Source organism: Microplitis demolitor, chromosome 2 (genome assembly GCF_026212275.2).
Source record: "Microplitis demolitor isolate Queensland-Clemson2020A chromosome 2, iyMicDemo2.1a, whole genome shotgun sequence".
Lineage (NCBI taxonomy): Eukaryota > Metazoa > Arthropoda > Insecta > Hymenoptera > Braconidae > Microplitis > Microplitis demolitor.
Window position 1 is genome coordinate 7335074 of NC_068546.1, and position 25476 is coordinate 7360549.

The 25476-nt window shown below is 34.0% G+C and overlaps 2 protein-coding genes across 10 annotated transcripts in view; one reads left to right on the forward strand and one right to left on the reverse strand.

Moving 5' to 3' along the window:
• Positions 1-11467, reverse strand: part of Lef-8 (viral RNA polymerase subunit) — a 25031-nt gene extending 13564 nt beyond the window's left edge. The window contains exon 1 of one of the 3 annotated variants that reach the window (XM_053736943.1): positions 11447-11467. The gene's annotated coding sequence lies outside the window, so the exon portion shown is untranslated. Of the gene's footprint in view, positions 1-9785; positions 9877-10929; positions 11027-11446 lie in introns of those variants that run through there. The other 2 variants (XM_008549798.3, XM_008549797.3) reach the window with 2 other exon arrangements.
• LOC106693068 (uncharacterized) overlaps positions 10212-25476 on the forward strand; it is a 22119-nt gene continuing 6854 nt past the window's right edge. For 2 of the 7 annotated variants that reach the window (XM_053742770.1, XM_008549802.3), the window contains exon 1: positions 10213-10302. The gene's annotated coding sequence lies outside the window, so the exon portion shown is untranslated. Of the gene's footprint in view, positions 10307-18407; positions 18582-25476 lie in introns of all 7 variants that reach the window. The other 5 variants (XM_053742771.1, XM_053742772.1, NM_001414821.1 and 2 more) reach the window with 5 other exon arrangements.

The following is a 25476-nucleotide window of genomic DNA, read 5'->3' on the forward strand; positions in this document are numbered from 1 at the left end:
AGCACTGTGAATTCTTTTGTAGAAATTGTGTCACTCGTCAAAAAAGGTTTCTTACGTATTTATCGTGAATCCAATCATTTAGGGAATATCTTGGCGGACTCATAGCTTCACTCACGCCTCTACTGCTGAGTAAATCAACGAAAGCTATCAGAACACCACTTCACAGTTCGGAGGAACTAAAAATACACTTACCTTAACAAACTAGCGCCAAACTGTGTACATACACATACACCAACACACATACAGAGTCGTAAAAACTTTAGCACCAAGTAGACGATAAATGCACTTAAGTCAATCTAGTGATATACATGATTGAACAATATATTGTAAGTTGATAAGTAAAGATAATATATGTTTTGATAATCCTTAAGTTCATTACTAGTGTGTCTAACCCCCATAAAGACCACGATTGGTGACCATAACGTAATCTCAAGTGATTATCGATAACTCATTCGGTCTCAGAAAAAAAACTCACACCAGCAGCCATTTTTATACTACAACACAAGAATACCAATTCTGCTCAATGAATGTTTAGAACTCCAATACGAGGAAAATCAAATAAAAATAACATGGGAAACAACGAAAAAGATTCTTTTGATCTCAACAACCTGCTAGATATAGCGCTATTGGGTGACAACTCCACAAAGGACAACCAAACAGACCATCCTGGGCGGAAAAACTACACACTCATACCCCTCGGAATTTCTGAACAACACGAGACTACCTCTTCAGCTATCATTTACACTTCTTATGCAAAACCAAGCACCACAAGATAATTTTTACGCAGTCAATCTCAACATACCTCAGTTTGCATTCGACGCGCCAGAAATTTGGTTTGCCATTAATGAAGCAGTCTGCATTACCAATCGCAACACGTGACAACCAGAAATACAGCAAAACTCTTAAAGTACTTGTACTCAGCATCTCCAAGCAGCTGTGGGACATCATTGGAAACTCACCACAACAAAATAATTACCCAGCTTTATAAGACACTATCCTTGAACGCTTCTCTGAGTCGAGATAAAACCAGTTACAGAAACTGCTAAAAGAACTGACACTTGGCGATACGAACCCCTCGCAGCTTCTTCGCGAGATTCGTAACCTAGCGAAAACAGTAATAACAGAGAAATTAATGTATCAGCTGTGGAAAAAACGTCTTCCAGCATGGGTATGTCCATGCCTAGCTCTCTTAAGCAACCTTCAGGAACTCAACAGCCTTGCAGAAATGGCAGACCATATTGTGCTTTACGTTTGCAGCACTCACATCATGGCTATCCATCAACGTGACACAATACACAAAAATCACCATCGAGAACGAGATCAATCTTACTCTTAAAACCTGTTAGCAAATATAAACTGTCTGGAAGTAAACCAGCAGAAAATCCAGGCCCGCTTACATCAGTCATGACTGCAACAACAACAACACCAAAAAATTTATATCGGTTTTCAACAACAAGCCCAGCAATATCAGCAATGCGGATAGTACTTCTATGGACATCGAGCAAGATTCAGGTCAGTAATGCCAAGTAGCAATGGCTACTATTATTATCACGCTAAATGGCGAAATAATGCTCGTTAATGCACACAGCCGTGCAAGTTCCCATCCTCACCACCAGGTAACCGGGGAAATCACATCCACTGTCCTTAATTGGGTAAGTCGAGACTCACCACCTCAGTCTTAGTTGGGGATAAGATCTCCAGTCAACAATTTGGCTTTATGGCTAAAAGGTCGACTGAAGATGCAATCGTTGAGATGCACCGCTTGCTAGACTCGACAACAGAGAATCTGGCAATCGGACTCCCCTTCGATATTTCTGGCGCCTTTGACAACGTGTGGTGGCCGCGAGTACTCGAAGGACTGAAGAAAAGAGAATGCCTCAGAAATGAATATAGGGTAGTGCAGAGTTACTTTGAAGGTAGGACAGTCTCACTGTCATGGGGATTTAGGAAAGAAAACAAAAAGCCAACAAGGGGTTGCCCACAGGGATCAGTATTAGGGCCTTTATTTTGGAACATTATGTTCGATAATTTGCTTAAGGAATTAGAGTCAACAGAACACGGGAGTAAATTTGTAGCCTATGCTGACGACCTCCTCGTCATCATAGAAGGCACGTCACGTGCCGATATTGAGAGAAAAGGGCAAGGGACAGTAGACTCGATACTGGAATGGTGTCGTTCCGCGAAGCTTACATTGTCGGAGTCAAAGACCGAGACAATATTCCTCAAAAGAAAGTACACCCGACGCGGTCCACGCGAGGACAAAGGTCCGTACCCCTATAAAACGAAAAGACAGAAAAAGCCCAAGTATGATTCAAAGCCACCAAAAATCGTAAAAGGTAAAACAAAAATAGCATTCAAAAAGAGCGTTAGATACCTAGGGGTACACTTCAACCAGAACCTCAGACCAACAACACACATAAAGACAAGGCGCGCGAAATTAGATAAAACTTTTGGTCACCTACGCTGTCTCGCACGGACTGAATGGGGACTGCGCTTTCCGGCTATGTCCACTATCTGCAAGGGCTACTTCCTGCCTGTTGTCACTTATGCGGCAGCAGGCTGGAGTGACCTATGCGGGGTAGAGGAATTGAAGGCTCTTAGGGCCCTGCAACGTCGAGCCCTGATTACGATGACGTCTTCATACAAGACGGCATCGTATGAGGGACTTTGTGTAGTTGCGGGGGCAGTGCCCATTCAGCTTGTGATTGATGAACGTTGCGCCCGCTACAATCTTCGCACTAGCAAACAGGCAACCCTTGGAAACGTGCAGCCAGATGACGAAGAAGGCCTTGTTTCCTTTTGGAAAGAAACCATTCGCAGATGGCAAGAACAGCGGTCCACAGCGGAAACAGGACGAACAACATTCAACTTCTTCCCCGACGTTACTGAACGTCTAGCGAGCAACCACATCAGCCCTAATTTCTGGCTTACCCAGATTTTAACCGGTCACGGCTGTTTTAAGGATAGACTCTTCAAGTATGGACTCGCAAAAGATCGCGAATGTCCCCAATGCAACAAAGGGTGGGATACCGTTCAGCACTTACTGCTAAATTGCACAGAGTTCGAGCCTCAGCGTGAGGTGCTCCAAAGCACAGAAGGGTGGGTCGCGGAGTGGCCACAAATCGGGCGGGTTCTTGCCGCATCCCCAGACTCCTTTAAAATTTTTAATGGTTTCAGCAAAGATTGTCTCCACCACAAGCTCAGCAGCCAGTTCCAACACCGAGAGGAAGGAGGAGAAGACTACTAGATCACGGTTCAACTGGCATCCACTCAGTTGTTGTCGGAGCTTCTGAGCATGGGTGTACAGAACTCACGATTTGTGAAGACTCTGTACATCCCGGGTGTCAGTCCGAAGTTAGGTGTGTGTGTGAATGTGTTGAAGTATGGATGAATGAATGGTAAACAAACTGGGTGACTTCTTAGGAAAGCAGAGGAAGAAACCACGTCCCCTCTTGACCAATTGTGGTATGTCGACCAATACATGGAATTGGTACTATGGGGGGCCCATTCCAAGCCCCACTTCGAACAAGAGTCTCTTTATTTCCTGAGACGGTAGGAGTGCATGGGCCCATTTGAGGTCGGACTCGTAGTGGCTGTTGGTTCGGCACCCACATGCAAAGGATCTCTGATCCTAAGGGTTATAACATCCGCTAACATTGAGCTTGCTTAATGTTTCGCTTTTAGATGGAAGATAGGGGAATTGCGCAGCGCGAGTATGCCCAAAAGGGCGAGGTCTCGGCTTCCGGTTGGCGGAGGTGAACTTAGGTTCCGTTACATTAATTAATTAATTGTCCTTAATTGGGGCAGTTGGTGACAGCGGCTGCAAACTATCACTCAAAGAACTCCACCTGCACATTCATGACTTTACCACTAACCAAAAATTTGTGGTAGATTCCCAGTCCGTGGTGTCTGTAATCCCGGTAAAATATTTCAACAAACAACTGACAAAGGGCTCGCCCATACTGTATGCAGCAAACGTATCTACGATTTAAACTTACGGCTGCAAAACTCTCCAGATCGATCTCAACCTACGCAGAAGTTTCTATTGGTCATTTATCATCACAGATGTACAAACTGCGATAATCGGGGCATAGTTTTTTAAGCTACTCCTTGACCTGAAAAATTAACGGCCGATAGTTACTCTTACCTTACTCGTGACAAAACCAAAAACTTTGGCTATCTACACCTACAACATATCAACCATTGACTCCACTTTACCTCTGGCGTACGCAGAATTACTTAACCAATTTATTGAAATCATACAACCGAATTCCAGGCCAAATCTCACTATTTCATAATACGCTCACCTCATCATAACAAAAGGTCCACCAGTCTCTGCACGCTCTTGCAAACTCAATGGTGAAAATGTGACAGCAACAAAGGCTTAGATCAAAGAGATGTTAGAAAAAGGTATCATACGATCTTCCAGCAGTCCATACGCTAGGCCAATCCACATAACAAAGATGAAAAATGATGACTGGAGACTTTGTGATGACCACAGACACCTCAAGACCAACACAGAGGCAGACATAAGCACATCACCACTGGTTCAAGATCTTTTTCTATGTCTGGCCAATACTTGCATTTATACTAAGCTGGATATAGACAGAGCTTACTATCAAATACTTATGCATCCTGTTAACATGAAAAACTGCACTCTCCTCTCCCTGAGGATTGTTTAACTCAACTACAGAAAACCTGAGACGATAGAGCTCAGACACTTCCTCAGTTATAAATTACTACGGACACTGCATACCATAAGCAGCACACACTCAACTACCTCTCAATAACTACCTCCGACGTTCCATAAAAGAAAAAAATAAGTAAAAATTCATTCAGCCTGAAGACGTTGAAAAGCATCTAACGACTGCGAACAAAAACTTGCTGATGTCACTCTTTTGGCATGCCAGTCTTCCACAGCACTTCTGACTTTAATAACTGACGCGTCATCGACGGCAAATGAAGCAACTTATCGACAACACCTGGCAAACGCTGGGATTCTTCTCACGCAAACTCAGTTCGGGAGAACAACGCTACAGCGCTTATGACAGTGAGTTACTAGCCATTTTCGCTTCAATAATATTCTACTGTTATGTTCAGAATGACGAACACAAGTTATTCAGTCCCTCAATTTTGAGTCAAAGCACTTAAGCCATTTACTCGGATAGTGGGGACTTCGCTATTTAGTGTCGAGTATGTCAATAAACGAAAACATGATGTACGAGGTGAATTGATGTGTCTTATCAGTAGATTTATGAACAATAATTGAACTTAGAGTTGGTTTATTCAATAGAATAATTTGTCAGGATACAAGATTTGGCTGAGCTGGAGACCGGATTGTTGTTGGTTGAAATTTGATTTGAAATAAATTGTTGTCAAGTGGCTTGATAGTTATCTACGATTCTTGAATGTTGAGAAATGTTGATGTACATAAGCAAAGGGGTTTACTTATACTGGATAATTGACAATCTGTCTGAATATACTTCTTAAATGACGAAAATTATTTAAATGTGAATAATAAAATTTAAAACAGCAATAATTTTCAATGGAAATGATTTAATCATTTATATTATTTGTTACATTGAATAAAAGAATCAAAAATCGAAATAATTTTTATTTAATATAATTCTATTTAAATTGTATAAATTCTGAATTTAATTTTCAATGACTCGAACAAGGAATTTAAGATTTTAATACTTAAAATAATAAGATTATACGTAATTAAGAGCTTGATAATTAATGGGCATAGAAGGCCGATTTGAGGCCGTTTTTATAGGCGCCACTATAGGCGAGTGATAGCTTGCGTGACCTAGATTTGATTTTACTCGCGACCAAAAAATAGGATAGTAAATGAAGTCTTTAGCAATTAGAACGAAAAAGAAAAGGATGTTACTAAGCAGAGATGAATAGCCGAGCTACTTGCAGAGTGTGGTGTAAGAAAAAGCGTACGTGACGATTTCGAGTAGAAACTTCTAGAACAATGACAAAGACTCGAATAAAAGACGATGGTAGTTTCTACGGGTAGAAGAAGGAGATCCAACCCCATGTTATCAGATAGGAAATTTTTTAGTCTGTTAATTACGGGTTATTAATTAGATTTATGGTATAGGTGGTTATTGATTATTGATCCTTTTGTCATTATCTTTCGATGGATTATAGTCATTTCTTCCTATCAACAGTGGTTTCAATAATATACTTATTTTTAATTACAATATTCAATAAATTGCAATTGTTATTAGATTCATAGATAAAGGTGCATTAGAGAATTATTGTGATAATTTTAGTTTCTCGTTATTTTAATTATTTGACGAGTTATTCAAAGTAGAATTTAGCGATAAATTCGTATGTCTTAAAGAGAGTAGATAATCGCGATGAGTCATGCGGTACGCTTTAGAAAGAAGCTTCTAGATCCAGCTTAATGTTATGAGATGAGCCTTATTTTAGATTATTAATTACGGAATATAAATTAGGGTTAAGGTATAGGTGTTTGATTATTCATCCTTTTGTTATTATCTTTCGATTGATTATACGTATTACCTTCTACCGTTATTGGTTTGAATGTTATACTTATTTGTCATTTTTATGGGATAATTATTGCGTAATCTGGAATTATTATCGATTTGATTAGATAAGGTATGTTATCGGATTATAATGATATTTTTAGTTTGTCATTATTTCGATTATTTATCGAGTTATTCAAAGTAGAATTTAGCGGTATAGTCGTATGTGTAAAAGAGAGAAATGACGAAATACGTCAGGCGGTACGTCACAAGAAGAAATGTGACCAGACAGGGGATAGTAAATTCTATTAGTGGAAGAAGGAGATGAAGTCCCATGCTATTTGATGGGTTTATTTTAAATGGTTAGTTACAAGTTATGAATTAGATTTAAAGTATGTGTTCACTATTTTTTAATCTATTTTCCCTTATCTATCGATGGGTTATGGTTATTTATCTCTATCGTGAGTGGTTTAGAAGTTATACCTGTTTTTAATTTTAAATATTCAATAATTTGCAGGTATTATTATTCTCATCGGTAAAGGGGTGCCAGTGAATTATTAAGATTATATTGGTTAATCATGATTTTATTTATTTTTGAGATTGGGGGGTAGAAGTTATGCGCTTACGTAGGTTTTAGAGAGAGGCAATGGGTAAGAGAAATAGTTAGATTCCTTGGTTGACCTCTGATAGTTAGTTAGTTAATATATGAGTTTTTATCTAATCTCTAATTCTATTTTTCTTTATTTACTGATCGATTATAATTTTACTTTTATTGTTATAGGTAGGTTATAGGTGGCTATGAATTTAATTATTTTCTGTAAGATGTTAAGAAATTATTATTATAGTTATCTACTCCATCATGGTATGTTATGGTTGTCTCATGTAACGTAGCTAGTTAATTGTTATTTTATTTATTTTTTTATCAATACATTGGGATATTGCTTTTCAAATTGTTAATGTTTATTTTACTAATAAGCTGCTTGGGTTATGGTGTAATAGTTATTGTTATGTATGAAGCGTCATTTATGATTTTATTCACTGTCGACCCGGGGAAAAAAAATTATATATAATTAGATATTATCATAAATCATTATATAAAATTCGATATAATTTTGTACAATTGTATCTAATTATTTTTAAAAAAATTTATATTTCATTATATATATTTATACATAATTATATGTAAATATATATAATTATATAAATCTTTCTACTTTAATTATATAAAAATATACATAATCATATATTTATATATATAGTTTTATATAAATAAATATGTTCAGTCCCGAGCTCAATCATTTTGAAAAGCTTCATGTACTTTCGCTACGTTCGGAAGCTGCCGAACTCGCAACTGACTCCAAGGTCAGAATAGTGCCAGTCATTCGTTATTTGGGCCCGGTACATACAATTTCTAGCTCATGGCCGTGTCAAGTCGGCATGAGAGCCCCACTACCAGCCAACCAATCAGGAAAATTGGCAGCTGACTACATCCTGTTGGCGCGCTTTTAAGCCAATGGAAATATTCGCTGGGACAGCCATGCCGTCCACGTCATCACCGAGCGGCAACGAAGGAAGAAGCCGCCGTTTTATCATCTCAATCAACATCGTGGATTCAACAGTATGAATACAACCACCCGTCTAACCGTTTCGCTCAGTATAAATTATTCTTGTGTGATTATTCCGCTTAACGGTAAAATATACTCAATAAGTAGCTAGTATATCAAGGTAGCAGGCGTTTTGATCCCCGGCAAAATATCCCCAGACAAAATATCCCCAGAACAAAATATCCCCGGACAAAATATCTCCGGACAAAATATCTCGATGACAAAATATCATTAAGACAAAATAAACTTCTGATAAAATATTCCCTTGATTATTAATTAATTTTTTACGCTACTAGTAATTTGCACATATTCACTCATGCCATAAATTAAAGAAACAGAAAAATTTTAGACATTTCTTATTGATTTTTTGTAAGACTGTAACTTCGTGAAAAATAATCGTATCACGATTTTAAAAAAGCGTTTTATAGCTTGAAATTTCTAGTTTTGGCGAATTGTCATCAAAATTCTTTTGGAGCTTTAGCTATTGCACGAACATGAAAAATACAGTGAGACAAAAATTTTCTAAATTTTTTCTTTTCTTTGAGAATTAGCCACGGGCTGCGAAAAAATTTTTTTAACTAAAGCAATGCATAAGTCGTTTAGCAAATTTATTCAGCTTCAGTTTGGCCTTCTCATTACCTCGTGGAACGATTTGTTGCAGAGATATCAGCCTTCAAACAAAAAATCATTTTTTTGGCTTTGATTATCGATATTTCTAGTACCAATGATCGCAGAGTGAATTTGAGGGCGGCGTTAAAGACTTGAAGAAATTCCCTAGAAAATTACCATCATTTTTTAAAAAAAAAATTATTTTTTTTATTTTCAACATCCATCAGAGTAAATACAAAAAAAAATGATTTTCTTTGGTTTCTTAGTTAATCAACCGCTACTCTGTAAATACTGATGAAAAGACTAATGTTGCCAGGGACTTTTTTTAGCTTAGTGTACCTCCAATAACCCTGTAAATTTTCATATTGATCTATCGAACTGTTTTTGGGGGTGATTAATCAAAGTTTTGGTAAACAATTAGAGGAAAAAGTTTTTTCCTTTAATTGTGTAATGATCATAACAATGAAAAAAATAATTTTTTTCGACTTTTCTTTCATTTTTGTATCGGTACTCAGTAAATGTGAGGAAGAGAAAAAAACGAGAAATTTCCAAAAAATGCCAAAAAAAACTCAAAGAAAAAAAAATTGAAACTTGTTTTTTGTCGTCGAAAATTTTTTTTTGACATTTTTTGGAAATTTTTCGTTTTTTTTTCTCTTTCCCTCTGTTATGTCCGACTATTATTTATCTATCATATTTACTGAGTAACCGTCAGAAAAATCAAATAAAAGTAGAAAAAACGCTTTTTTCAAATCCTGATACGATTGTTTTTTACGGAGTTACAGTATTATCAATAATAAAGAAATAAAAAATTTTTTAAATTTTTCCGTTCCTTTAATTTATGGCGTGAGTGTATATTTTGAAAAAACTCATAAATATATATATATATGTGTGTGTGTGTGTGTGTGTGTGTGTTGAGTCAATCATAAAATGAAATCTTGTGATAAAAAGTGATACAAATTTTTTCGCTCTTAATATAACCCCTAAACTAATATTGCGGTACAACTCTTATATGAAGCGAATTTCTTTATTTGAATGATAATGAAATTTAAAAAAACTTATTGATTTTCTATACCTTTTAATTACAGAAATCGAACCGTTTTTCAAAAAACGTCATATTTTCAGAACTTGAGTTATATACACATGTTTTAGAAAAAATACTGACTATTGCACTTTGGGCGTATTCACCACATAGAAATATGAGTATTTATTATAATTGGAAATTTCTGTAAATCTATGCACAAAAAAACACGTGTAAACGATCGATTACCGATGCAATATTAAATTAGAGTTGTCTGTGCAATGTGATATCTATTACAAGATAACGTGCGTCTTTTCTTTCATTGTTAATATAATGTCAAACCGATAATATGACAATTAACAGTGCTGAAATAATTATATACTACATATGATAAGACAATAGAGAAAGTACCTATGTTCTCTAGGAATGTTTATGAATTTATTTGATTAGCAATATTACTAAGTTAATTTGCTTGATTCATGAGAGTATTAACATAAAATTTTTATTTTAATCAGTGCATTTCAACTACAACTTATAACTATTATGAATTGTTACAACTGAATTAATTCAAGTAGGTATGATAATTTATCGAATTTTAGTTTTTTTAAAAGTTTCTATCATTGTCAGCAACGTACAATAACCACGCAATTGCCAAAACTCTGATTTTCCCCAAATAATTGCTGAATTTTAATTTTTAACAAAGAATGTGATTATTTATCGTTAATATCATATGTTAATAAACTAACACCAACTCAAAGACAGTACTTCTACGGCAAAAAGTCGGTACAGTTTATCACACCTACTACTAGAGTACTCAATTGATGATAACATATTTTACAATTAAAAGATAAACAATCACTAAACAAATTACAGTTAAGTCAGAGCTCAAAATTTTCAAGTAAATTCTCTCGTTTCATCGCGAAAGCCTAATCAGTCAATCGTAAATTCGAGAAGCTCAAAAATATTATTGTCAATACATGTTCAAACGCTTTGTGCTCTACACTACCTTTAACTGTATTGGTATTTTCGAGCTCTTTGAGCTCGAAAAAAGTCACGCTTCGTAGTCGTCTCCGAGAATTCACAAAATAAAAAATCATCAATAAGCATAGCTTCTTAGAGTTGTTCTTGTCACGATTGGGAATCGTGATGGGCGTAGGTACGATATTCGTATAAAATGTAGTAAATTAAGGGTACTTACATTGATCAAGGACCGATCCTATGACCTGGGCTCACACTGACCAAATGCTCAGTTTATTTTATTTTATATTTAAATCGCGCCTGCACAATATTGTTGAAGACAATATTGATAAAACCCTAGACGATTTCCAATTTATTATGTGACTGATTAAATTTCACAATCAAACGTCGAGCGCTAAACGTAAGATTGCGTACCCCCTACTGTGAACTATCGGTCTGAGCAGCTAGACAGGTAGAAAAATAAGGGTTAAAGGAAGGTGGGTTGCCGAAAAGCCTCGTGAAGCTAGTATCTCACTGCTAAAGTTAAATTGTCTGAGAAATAATGATTTTCAAATGTTTATGTTAACGAGTATTTATTTATCAAGGTCTAAATATTCTCAAAATACAGAAGAGTTACAAATGTAAATATTTATAATAGTAAATATAAAAGTATATGTTACATACATATGGTTTACAAATATTTCAGAATATATTAAAATAAAAATACCAAACAATGGTTACAATGTTTAAAAACTTACCCTAAACAGGTTTTGGTGAGGTGTCAGGACTGTCAGCAGTAACACAGGACACTTATTCACAACGCGTTCTTGCGATTAATTAATGTGATTCTAATTTATCGAATTATTTATTTATTTAGTATGCTTTGTTGTATCAGTTTCGATGTTTATACGTTTTTAAATCTTCGTAGGTTAAAGTAAAATGAAATTCTTCGTGCGTCTCGCGGTAAAATAATTTCAATGTATTCAAATTCTTCGCGTCTCCGCGGTAATATAAAATATAAATTTGTTATAAAATCTTCGTGTATTTTCACGGTAAAACGAGTTTCAAAATATTCGAATTCTTCGCTTTTTTGCGGTAAAATATGATTCAAAATCTTCGCATTTATCGCGGTAAAATATTCTTTGATTCTTCACGTTTTTCGTGGTATAATTCAATATTAGAATAAAAATGAAATTAAATGGATTAAAATAAGATGAAGATAATCGATGCTGTACCAGTGCTAAACGGTTGATATTAGTTCACGATTTACAACGATCAAGGACCAATCGTACGATCTTGGCTCACGTGATGAGATGCTATATGCTAATATCGCGTTGATTATGCTTCTGAAGCTAGAAGAAAATAATATACCGATTATACGAGTGCTTACGACGATCAAGGACCGATCCAATGATCTGGGCTCACGTGACCGAATGCTCAATCGGGATATCATTCCTCTAGCCATGAACACCGTCAAGTGTCTGGAGTTCGGTAAAGTTTCGAGTTTGATTCCCAAGAAAACTGATGAGCTAAAGTCCATGGTTTTTTTAAATGGTCTTCACATATGAAAAGTGGTGGTAACTTATTTCCCATACGAAAAGACTCGAACTCGCCCGAAAGTTCTAGGCCCTTGCACACGTGTAATCCCTGGGAAATAGATTTGACTATGAAGTAGGCCGATAACTCTGGCGTCATTTTGTCGCCAAGCAACGCTCGTGCAGGAAACCATAAATTTGATGGATTCTATTAATTTTCTTCAAATTCCAAGAATCACATCCAGGTGCACATGAGTTGGGTGGTCTATGATTTAAGATGAAAAATCAAAGAAAAGATTACAGCGCTTATAGTTAGAGTCTTAAATGGAAACGGATACATAAATTTTAAAAAACCGTTAAGTAAAAATGATGAAATTTTAAGAAAAGAGAAATTTATAATCCAAGTGGTCCATTAGTACAATTCGACTTAATTGTAAAGCGTTGACAACGCTCAGGTAGGCATGTTTGTCCGGTACGACTGCTGGCGTCAATAAGTCGACGTAATATATAAAAAGGTCAACGAATAAAAGGTCTTAATCAGTACTTATTTCGGAAGGAAAAAAAATAAAATTTTTGAATGTAGCAGCCGTGACATTCTCATGATTATGCTTGATAAGTTCAATTTTTTTAGAGAGAAATAAATAGAAATGACCAAGATGAAGAGTTACAAGAACTTGAAATAGAACCAGCGAGTTAATATAAATACACTGATCAGAGAAATTGAAGGATATTAAACAAATTCTAAAGTTCTAAGTGATTTTCAACATACTGTAACTCGAAGGGAAATGGCCATACAGCAAAAACAACAAAAAGCAAATAGTAACTTCAGGCTTCTAGTTTTCAGATCTGGACTTCAAAATTTTTTATCATGCAGGGTTCCGGAATAATCCTAAAAGAACCACCACAATAGTAGTTTATCTATCGAGTGCGATCGTGTTTAAGACGCGAGTGTGAAGATTGGTGGCCGAGCCGAAGGCGAGGGTACCAACACACGAGCGTCTTAATCTCGATTGTACTAGATTACATTAGTTTTTGTGACAGATATTTGAAATTTACTACATTTAGTGCCTATAAATGGCAGGTTATAAATCCGCGTTTGTTTATTTGGTAAGATTGTTTTGAGTATTTATTGAAAATTAAAGAGAGGTCGGTAAGTGGACAAATTAAAACGATGATAAATTTTGTCACAAGATGGCTCGTTAAGTTACTTCGATATTGTTTGGTCGTTTGCTATTGCACATGTAACCAAAAAATATTTTTTGATCCGATGATGACGTCACTATTAGAACGATTAGGTATCTTTTTTACCAGCTGTATCTTATCTAATATTTTTAGCTGCCAGCTATAGGTGCTAAATGTCGTATATTTCAAGTGCCTGCTACAAAAAAAAAAATTTTCCAAATTTTTGCTCGTGGTAAAAAAAGTCTATAGGCTTTAAGGGCGTATTCTGGTCTAAAAGCTTAAATTTTAGGCATTTGTCAAACTAGGATAAAAAAAAAATGAAGAACATTTTTGCCATCCATTTTTTTATATGATTTTTATTGGTATTTGAGGAATATAAAAAAAAATTTGAAAAATTCAGAAATCCTCGAATTACAGGCCAGTGAAGTGGGGGCCCAAAAAAAAAACAATGCTCCCTGGTTGATATGATTCAAACTTTTGTAGTGATCTAAAACAAACAAATTTAGAAAATTTTTCATTAGTAATGATGTCGCTATTGTATGGACCTTTGCCAAGAGAAAAAAAAAAACTTTTTTCACAAAATGGCGTCTATTTAAAAAAAAAATTTTTTTTTACCCCCTATTTTTGACCTTTACGAATTTTTTAAAAATACTTTAAATTAAAATTTTCCAAAATCCAAAGCAGGTGCGATAGAAAGATATATAAAAAAGATTTTCACCAAATTTCAAAGGAATCGGTACGGTAGAACTTGAGATATCATGTCAACCACCTCAAAAAAGTAGTTTTGAGAAAAATCCGTTTGAAGTTTGAGAAATAATTTCAGTAAAATAACTCAGATAATAATATTTAATACTCACTTTGGATTAATCGACGATCCCAGATCCATATATTGAGCCTTCTTCTTGAAAAGAACGAGTCCTCAAGTGGTCCGGCAACATCTGCTGTTCATTGTGTGATTTGCTCCACTTGGCTGGCTTAGATGCTGCGTCAAAATCCTATGTATCTCCGAAAATAATTTGAATTTTGAAAAATCCGTTTAAGGGCGTATTTTTGAGGATCTAAACTTTGAAAATATACAAAAAAAAAAAAAAATAAAATCGATTTTTTCAAATTTCTAGACCAGAATACCCCCTTACTAAATTTTTTTTTATAATCTTACCTTGTGAGTCTTTTAGGCAATTTTATGCCTTTTAATTTGCCGCCCTTAAAAAGTCTTGAAGATAATTTTACGCGGAGTAATCATCGATCAAAGGAAAAAAGTCCATGTTGACTTTGACAATCAATAACTTGGGGCATATTGATCGTACAAGGAATAGAAGTAGGTTTTTGAAAATTTCAAAACATCCTCTAGAAGACACAAATAGTCGCTTTTAATGAAAAAAATGTTTTCAAAGCGACAATGTTGATTAAAATAAATAGTAAAAATTCGAATATTCAAGGATATTTGTAAATCTTGGTGTAACTTTGGATACAACGAATGAACGAAGGATGCCGTTGATTTTTTTTTCAACCTCAAAGAGTTCCGAAAAAACCCTAAAAATTTCAAAGCGCTGCGATTTTGCTTTCTTAGTGTTCTGAAACCTTGAACTTATCGTTTTCGCTAAAAATCACATATAAAAAATTTTTAAAAAATCGATTTTTTTTTTCAATTATTTCCAATAATTAATGCTTTTCAGTGGAGAAATAAGGTTTGTCGCTAAAAAAAACTTTTTGAAATTGACGAAATAAGTAGAATCCGAAGAAACGCTCATTATGCGATTTCTGGCGAAAAAGATCAATTCAGGGCTTCGGAACACTAAGAAAAAAAATCGCAGTGCTTTAAAATTTTCAGGGTTTTTTCGGGATTATTTTGAATTTGGAAAAAAACGACGCCATCCTTTGTCCATTCATTATATCTAAAGTTATACCAAGATTTGCAAATATCACTAAATCTGCAAAATTTCACCTTTTTTTTAATCAACATTGTCGCTTTGAAAATTTTTTTTTCATCGAAAGCCACTATTTGTGTTTTTTAGGGGATGGTATGAAATTTTCGAAACCTTACTTCTATTTCCTGTACGATCAATATACTCCGAGTAATTGAATTGAATGTCAAAGTCAAAATAAACTTTTATGACAGAGAGACTAATCTTGCCAAGTCTGGTCGCACCTAGTATTATAGTCGAATATTAGGGCGCCACTGGAAGATGGACTCGGCCTTCCAGAACCGGATGTTATATGATTTTATTTTAATTAAATTAATTTTATTTATTACTCAGGGTCGTTTGTAATATTTTGTGAGTGAGAAGAGGAATCGTAGAGTAGGCTGAAATAATGTTAATTCAAATTTTATTTAATTTAAGCACCTTGCTTTATTTTCTTACCCTGTGACAATATTTATTTCTTATGGCAAACTAATTTTACTTATGACAAACTAGGATTCTTATGACAAACTAATTTCTTATGACAAACTATGATTCCTTATGACAAACTAATTTCTTATGGCAAACTAAATTCCTCGTCCCCTGGACGGTTACTTATGACAAACTAAATTTTCCTCGTCCCCTGGACGGTTACTACACCCACACACCCACTTAAATTATCTCGTCCCCTGGACGGTAAGCCTTAACTTCAATTTAAAAACATCCCCTGGATGTATAATTATTTAAAATAACCTTATCATGTCCACCGGACCTAAATCACAGACACAGTTTTTCTTTACTTAAAATTATTGACTCTACTTTACTTTATTTAATTCATGACTTCATTTTCTTTTACTCAATTTCTAAACTCGACATAAAAATTTCACCAATAAAATTTCCAGTATAAAAATTTCACAACTATTTAATTCTTATTTATTTTCCCTGATTTATTTAATTCATTTATTAATTTTCACTGTCTTATTTAATTCAATTATATTTATTAATTAATTAATTTTGGTTTTATTTTAATTATTAACTAATGAATTTTCAGTGACAATTTTCCTTCAATATCCAATTACAAAATTTATATATTTTATTTTCTCAATTTACTAATAATTATTTTAATTATGTATTTTAACACTCAACTTAATTTACTGACAAAATAATCCATCCTTAACTTTATTCGAGACAATTTTATCGTAATTTTCTAGCGTCTTACTTTTGATTTTATAATTTTAATTAGAATTATTTTAACATTATTTTATAAATATTTTATGACTAAATTTTACGACTAGAATTACGGTTAAAATTGACTAGAACATTCGGCCGGTGAATTGGCGTCGCAAGGCCTTAATTTACGATCTTACACGCGGACAATTATTGTCTAGAGCGGCCGACAGGCCTGAATACTTTTATTAAGTTATTGAATTTAATTGAATTTAATTATCAAATAATTTACACGGAAAAATTTATTTTATTCCAGCCGAGAGGCCTCGAATAGAATAAATTTAGAGTTACGACAGAACAACGAGTACCCAGCAAAGATTTTACGGAAATTTCGAGGGCGTATTCAACTGGCCGACGGGCCTTGAGATACCGATCTAATTTACGTAACCAGTAGAAAGATGTTAAGTAATTAATTTATAATTAATTCGGCCCTCTAATAATCAAATTAGAGGCCTTAATCAATTATAAATTTTACCTTGCGAACTCCAGACGCGCTGAGTATTTTCCTGTTGCTGCTGTCTTGGTTCTGCTGGTGATGTCTGGGGACCTCTCAAGTTTACCGCCTCTCTCTCTCTCCAAATCAATTTTTCAATTTATAACCTGAGGGTTTTCTTCCTGGTGTACTCGTCGTCTCGACAACTCTCTTTCTGCTTCTTTCTCGTTCCACAGTCCATTATATCATTTTACTCCCGTTCACTATTCCGGAAACCTATTCCCACTACCTTAGACTAAGGAAATGACGAACGGACGGGCCTTAGTGATTCATGCGACGCCCGGTGACTAGTCGCAATACTACTCGTAACTTACGAGGTCATCGGCCGGTCATTGGTGGGAACGAAATTCAAATTCAAATTAATTTAATTATTCATGTTTATTAAATTTACCCTGTTACACTTTGTCGCTTTAATCGATGATAACCCCGCGCCTAATTGTCGTAAAGACTTATTAAGGGCATCAAATTGAAGGGAATAAAATTGACTGAAAGATTTACTAGACAAGATTATCAAAGAAAAATTTTCGAAGCCCATGGACCTTTTTTAAGACGAGCAAAAATTTGGAAAATTTTTTTTGCGGTGGTTTTCTTAGGATTACTCAGGAACCGTGCATGATAAAAAAATTTTGAAGTCTAGACCTGAAAATTAGAAAGTTGAAGCAACAATTTGTCTTTTCTATTTTTGTAGGACGACCATTTTCATCCGAGTTACAGTATGTTGAAAATCACTTACATATTTACAATTTTTTTATATCCTTTAATTCCTGTGACCAGTGTATAATGTACGGAACAAAATGTCAACGTTAGTGATTTTTTAAAATTTTCGATAATAATATTATTTAAACTTATGAACCGATTGCAATAATTTATGTGGCAATTATCAAACACAATTTAGGCAATAGGTCAGTATAAATTTTAAGACATATGATGAATAACATTATACCCCATCCTGAAAAAATGAAGTAAATTGTTATTCTTTTAATTTTTTATTGCTAATATCTTACGAACTTATCAATCGGTTTTCAAATTTGAGGCGGCATTTGATGTAGTTTTCAATCTCTCACACCGAAAAACATTTGAAAGCTATGAATTTAATCTTTATAAATATATTCGAAAAAAAGCCTTTTTCACCATTTCTTTCGTCAACAATCTCTCCAACAAATAAACCGATTATGATGGTTCTTGCGGCAATCAACACGCTTCTTTAAGTTCTAAAGTTGATTTAATTTTGACATTGATCGATACAATGGTTTTAGAAATATTTGAAAAAAAAAAAAAAAAAAAACTTTTTCACCATTTTTTTGTCTAATGACATCTCTTGAACAAATTAACCGATTGAAAGTTTTTACAGTGATTGACGCATTTTTTTTAATCTTCGCAGTTTTGTACTTTTGGGATTGATCGGCTCAGTATTTCCGAAGATATTTGAAAAAAAACTATAACAGAGCTATGCTGTTACTCTGATCGTCCTTTTATCAAAGGGCGCCACTGGAAGTGATAACAGCCTCCCAGAGCCGGATCTTAGATCCTCAGGGTCGGTGTAATTTATTTAATTGTAAGAGAAGGATGAGAAAGGATAATTTATAAATAATTCAATTATTAGTTTTACAATTTTAACCTTTTTTATTAATTAATACTTTTTAACCTTATGACCTTTATCAACCTTATAAACCTATATAAACCTTATGACTTTATTACCTTATGAACCTTATAACCTTATAACTTTATAAACCTTAATCATTTATAAACCTTTTATAAACCTTTTTGTACCTTTATAACTTTTTTCACTTATAAGCCTTATTTTTATTTACCCGCAATAATTCACTTAAATCTAATTTATTTATTACCTGCAATAATTTCCTTATTAAATTTAGCCAACTACCTTTGGCATTTTCACACACTCACACATAAAATTATTTAAAAAGTTGTTTAACCTTCGCGATACTTAATAACTGCAATTTTTAATTAAAATTCTTTTAATTCACTCACACATTCACTCAGTCCCCTGGACTTTATTTCACACATACGCTGGGTTAAAATAATTTTCCTGCAAAATAAATAAATTAATTTGAAGAATTTAAATAATTATCAATTAATTTATTATTTAATTTCCATTTTCCTAAATTATTATTATTTCCTTTGTCACTTTTATTCCCAATTATTTTCACTTCAAAATTTCGAAACTTATTACTCAATGATTTTCATTGACACGTTTACCAAAAACTCAACTTATGTTCGGCCATTACTATTCACGCGTTTCTCACGTGTTTTTTTCACGTACTTTCTTATATCACAATAATTATCCTTAATTCAATTAATTTCTTTAATTATTTATTTAATTTAACTAATTATTGTTTTATCCAGTAACTTAAATTTTGCTTCATTTAATTATTTTACTATCAGTGACTCAGACCGAGGACCTTTTTACAACTTTGACCAAGACAATTTTTGATTAATTTTATTTATAATTATTATATTTATTTTATTATTTAATTTAGTTATAATTAATTAATTTTAACGACTATCTAGTCACGAGTTGCTACTCGTGACTAGATTCGACAGTTTCCGGTGCGTAAATTCCACGATCCACCTGAAAACTTCTAGAATATTTCCGGCTACCTGCCTGGAAATATTTTACTTGAGACTCGACGACACCCGATGTACGACTATGTATTAAATAAAATTTTCCGGCTTCCTGCCTAAAATAATTTTAAATAAATACCTTTACAATTGTTACTTCAACTCTTTCTCGTCGTGGTGTTCATTCAGAATTTTCCTTGTCTCGTCCTGATTTCGTTCTGGTCTCGTCCTGTAGTTATTCTAGTCTCGTTTAGGTAGTTTTGTCTCGTCTCGTTCCAACTCCTGCTTCCTCGCTCTTACTCTAGCTTTTACTGAATCCCACACTCTCCTTTAACCTGCTATTCAGGCGCAATCAGTATTGTTACCAAAAGATACCGGCTACTTGCCTGGTATCTTGTAATAATTTTGGAAATTTTATAGCTTGGTTCCACAATAAAAACTCAAGCTCTCAATTAATTAATTACCTGATATTAATTATAGCGTCTAATAATGACGTCTTATGGTAGCGGCTCTTCAGCTGTTGAACTTCTACTCTCGACTGGACTAGGGCCGTTCGGTTCGGTCGTTCCGGTCACTAATATCGTTTTACACTCCGGTCCCAGTTTATAATTACTCGCTTCCCACTCGACTTCGGGCGAATTCGGACTACTACTTAGTTCAAATTGGGGAATGACGTCCGAGCATTGGGAATTTTCACTTCCGGACGACTAATCGTATCATATATTTTATTTTGACTCAACTTGTATGCGGTAAATTCAAATTTACCCCGTTACAAAACCATTGAGACAAATCGCTTTTTCTCTTTGCGATTTCCACCAGCAGCCACCAGAGTTCGCGGGTTAAACCCTGGCTACTTCATTTTTTAGTGTACTGATTCCTACATTGACTACTGCTTTAGCTGGTCTGACAGTGAATCAATTTCTATTACCTCAACGCACACAATATAATTGTAATGTAAAAAAAAAATACACAATTTTAAACAGTTTTAGATTCATATGAGTTTTGATATAGATATTTTAGAAGTGTTTATTGTCATCTACCTATCCACTTATGCTACTATTACACTCAATAGCTTCGAAATAAAATACAGTTAATTATTTTACTAAGAACAATAATTTATACATTATAACTGAATTTTTGGCCACATAATCGGTAGTGGACTGAATATGGGGCAAAAATAAAATTTGATGCCTAAATTGGGCGCTAGGTATTTAAAGAAACACTAATAAACAAATCCTGTATTTTACAACCTAGGGTGTAGGATCAGGGAAAGGTTAGGCACTAACAAGATTACAATCAAAATGATGAATAAAAAAAAACTGATAAACGGTGGACACTGTGGGCCAACTCCAAAACTTCCTACTGTTGTAAATCTCAATGAGCTCGGAAACGTAAATTATTAGTAAACTTTCGGGCTCAAAAAACGGTTGGACCTATAATAGATATATTGTACTGAAAGATAAAAAAAAAAATTTTGTCTGACGATATTTTTGAAGCGAATCAACCGATTCGCACGTGCTTTGCAGCAATCGAAAAATCTTGATGAGACTTACATTCGTTCAAACCTAGAAACAAATCAGTCTAGCCATTTATGTGTTATGCAGCAAAAACTTAAAAACATTTTTTTTTATTTTTATTTTTCGTATAAGTTGTTAAGTACTCGGCTGATGGACTTCAAAATCTTATCAGTTCTTAGTCTTGGTGAGCCCATTCGATTGCAGCTAAGAACATTCAAATTGGTTGATTCGTTTCAAAGATATCGATGGCCAAAATATTTCCTCCGGAAATAGTCGGAATAGATTTACCGTGTCTCAGCATTAAGATCTGATGAAAAATCGATTTTCGAAAATTGGACCAAAACTAATAACTTCCATTTTTTGAAAATTTTCAATTTTTATGGTAGAGGTTAAAAAAATGAATCATCGTATATTGAAAAAAAAAACATTGAATCAGAATTTATCGATATCACAATCATGAAATAGGCTTATTAAAAAAAAAATGCTTGCTAAAACTCGGTTTATAAGTTTTGTAAACGAAAGGAAGCTTACAAAAAAAAAATGCCACCCGACAAGCAGAATGAAAGGTAGATTTCTCAAAAATTTCCAGCGCCTCCCTGATTTTCTAGTAGCTCGCGCTTAGTTTAAAACGAAGGCGGCCCTTGTTCATTTTTAGTAAGGTTGAGGCCAATTTTTGATTCAGTTTTTTAATTCGAGATTCTTAATCTACGATTTAAATATTGTTAGTATTCTCATATATTTATATATAAATGTACAAGTAATACGAATTTAATCGCATAGTACTAAAATTTCGAATTGACAAACTAGCTTTGAGTAAACGGGCTTAGAAACGAAAATATACATACATAACGAAATATGTATAAATTGTATAAGTATTCATAAATACATATTCATGAATACTTATACAATTTATCAAAAATTCGAGACTTATAAATTCTACCTAATTAGAAAAAACTTACCTAAAAAAACTCAGTTCATAATACGATGCATATTTCATTTATCGTACAAATTGATCATATATATCCGTAACAATCGGTTCCTCGCAAATTTCGGTCATTATTTAATAAGAATGTTCGAAAAAGTAATAATTGTAAGTTATCTCATTAAATGGATCAAATGCACATCTTCGATACAATAGTTTGTAATGAATTCAAATAGAATATTAATTTCTTTTCATAACAACACACACAAAACAGTAAATCTCAACTAAATACTTTACGAACACGTCAGAGTAGAATACACGGCAAGGATCCACTACCTTAGTGAGAGAGATACGAATTATCTATGATTCTCTGAATTTCATCGAATGAAATTCAAAAAATAACGATACAATATTTTCTTTCCGTACCGGTTTAAATTAAGTTAATGTTCACTTATCATATATAATTAAGTAATATTTTAATTATCAATAAAGCACATTAATGCACTTCGCTTGTTCAACACATACAAAAAACCCACTCAGTACTTTATGTATACCACTCCAAGTCACATTGATTGTTGAGAAACCCTGAATTTCTTCACACAAACATACTCACACACTTGGGTCCCTGGACTTTATTAACCTAACTCCACGCGGTCACCCGGACCCTCTATGTGGCTCAAAATTAATATCTTATTCACGCAGTAGCTCGGACCCCGTACGCAATTAAAACTTATTATCTACTATTTTGCCCCTGGTTTCATCACTAAACTTTCTAATTACATTTTTAATAGTACACAAACTTTGACACATTTTTCTTAATTTTAATTTTACGACATTCTCTCCAAAATTTAATTAATTTTCCGATTTTTTGTTATCAAATTAATTTCTTCAATTAATAATTAACAATTAAATTTAATTTATTCCGTTTTGTTTATTATTTAATTAATCCAAGATTAAAATTTATTTTAACTCAGGCTAGGCATGACGATCACTTAACGGACATGATGTATAATTGAGTATAATTATTAATTTTGAATTCTGGCCTAGGCCTAGAACCAAAATTGATAAATACCTTAGATTATAATTACAGTGATGAAACTCTCCGTCGCTGAAGTTTGTCTAGTAATTTTTCTGTATGCGTTGTCTCAGTTCCTGTCCTTTTTCGTTTCTCTCGAGCTTACTCTCAGGAATCTGTCACACGGCTCTGTCCGTCTAGACAGATACCCGGTTGTTCTTGTTTTCCCTGTCTCGGCTTTTGTCTTACGTTTATCTAAAATTAGGCTTGATTATTTTCGGCCATATTCGGAAAATTTCACCCCGTCGTAATTATCTTTCGGAATAACCTGCTAGCCTCTTCAATTAGCGTATCCAGCGACAAGTCAAAAAACTCATTTGAATGCTCATTAGGGGTTACGTCTTGGGTAAGTGACCAGCCATGAAAAATACGATGTCGATCGATAATGTAACCAATTTTACCCAACTACAAATTTTCGAATAAATTTGAGGCGTGTCGCTCAATCTATCTGGTAGATATTAAATTTTTACACAATTAAATTGAGTTAAATCAATTGGTTGGATTAAAAAAGTTGTACAATTTGCAAAAAACAAAAAATTTGATAACATCTTGAACGTCACTTTTTAACTTTCCGCTAAAAATCGATTTTCCAAAAATTCGGAAAGTTATTGTTTTCAACTCGATTTTCGAAAATCGAAATTTCATCAGATTTTGACGATTTGAAGTCCAAGAAAGCTCTACTCTGATTATTTTCAGAATGTATACGAGTGTCTATATGTATGTGTATGCGCACACGCCTGTATGTGTGTGTGCGTGTGTGTGTGAGCGTGTGTTTGTGAGCGTGTAAGCTTTTCATAACTTTCTAATGAATGAACCAATTTCAACAGTTATTACGTCAATCGAAGTAGCTTGTCAGCTGTCAACTTTCTTGAGAACGTCAGATCATTCGATGGAATACTCTAAGAAAAATAGAAAATACGAGAAAAAAATTTTTTTTTTCAATTTCCTTCAAGTTTGTTGAAATCGACTCGATGAATCGATTCTAGAATCTGATCAGTTCTAAAACAATAAAATAAGACGATTACCGTAAGAACAATTTAAATTGATTCATTTGTTCAAGAGATATCACTGGAGAAAAAAATAGTAAGCAACTGTTTTTTGGAAATCTCTCAGATACAACTTAATGGATCGATTCTAAAACCTAATCAGCTCTGGAACCTCAACATAATGCATCACTTACCGAAAAAACCATCTTAATTGGTTCATTCGTTCAAGATAGATCATTTACGGAAGAGTTTTAATAATAAAAGTTCTCTTTATATTTCGTGGATAGCAAATAATCTAATTGACTAATTATTTTAAAAATAACAATAAATTTTCGTCTTCAAAAGTTTTTTGTAATCACCGCATAATTAATCAATATCGGTTAAATGGTTTAGGGAAAATTGTCTACAAAACGATAAAATCATTGTCGTTTTCTGTCTTTTCCTTGGATATTTTATATTTCGACGTGATGATTCAACTCAAAACTTCTTTTATTCTCTATTTTAATGACTTTAATTCATGTCCGCCAGAACATATGCGTCCCATCAACAGTAATTGTAAACGAAAACTGAAGAGTTGCTTGTTTTTTTTAATTTTTTTAATTTTATGAATTTTCATAGTGCGTGGGAAGACATGCCTTTTTTGACTTCAAATAGCTCGAAAAACCCGATGCATTGAGAGGTCTTTTTTACCTCTTATATATATATATATATATATATATATATATATATATATATATATATATATATATGGCTCAGAAGTGTATTTACAATAATGTTTTAGCTCCTCGAACTCGAAAACAATGGGAAGTTTTCACGTTTTGGGGCTGGTCTGCAGTGCCAACCATTTTCCAAATTTTTTAACTTCCCGCTAAGAGAATTGAAAATTTTCAAAAATTCGGGAAGTTATTGGTTTTGTTCCGATTTTCAAAAATCGAATTTCTAACAGATTTTGACGATTTGAGGTTCGAGGAAGTTATTCTGACTAATTTCAAGTTGATGTCCAAGTGTGTGTATGTATGTATGTAAATAACTGTAACTTTTGAACGGATGAACCGATTTGGATTGTAACGGGGTAAATTCGTATTTACCGCGTTCAAGTAAATTCAATTAGAATCTATTATGCGCACTGTCGGTCATATGACATTACCACTCCGGGTATTCCGGGTAGGTAGCGACTAGTCGTCCGGAAATGGAAATTTCACTTGCTCGACCGTCGACCCCACCTAGAGTTAAGTAGGAGAGAAAAAAGGACAACTATAGTCAAGAGTGAGCGAGCAATTATAAACGGGGACCGGAACGAGAATCGGGCATTAACTATCGGGACGTCCGAATAGTAGAGGTGGAGAGAACAAAGTGACGAGACAACCGAC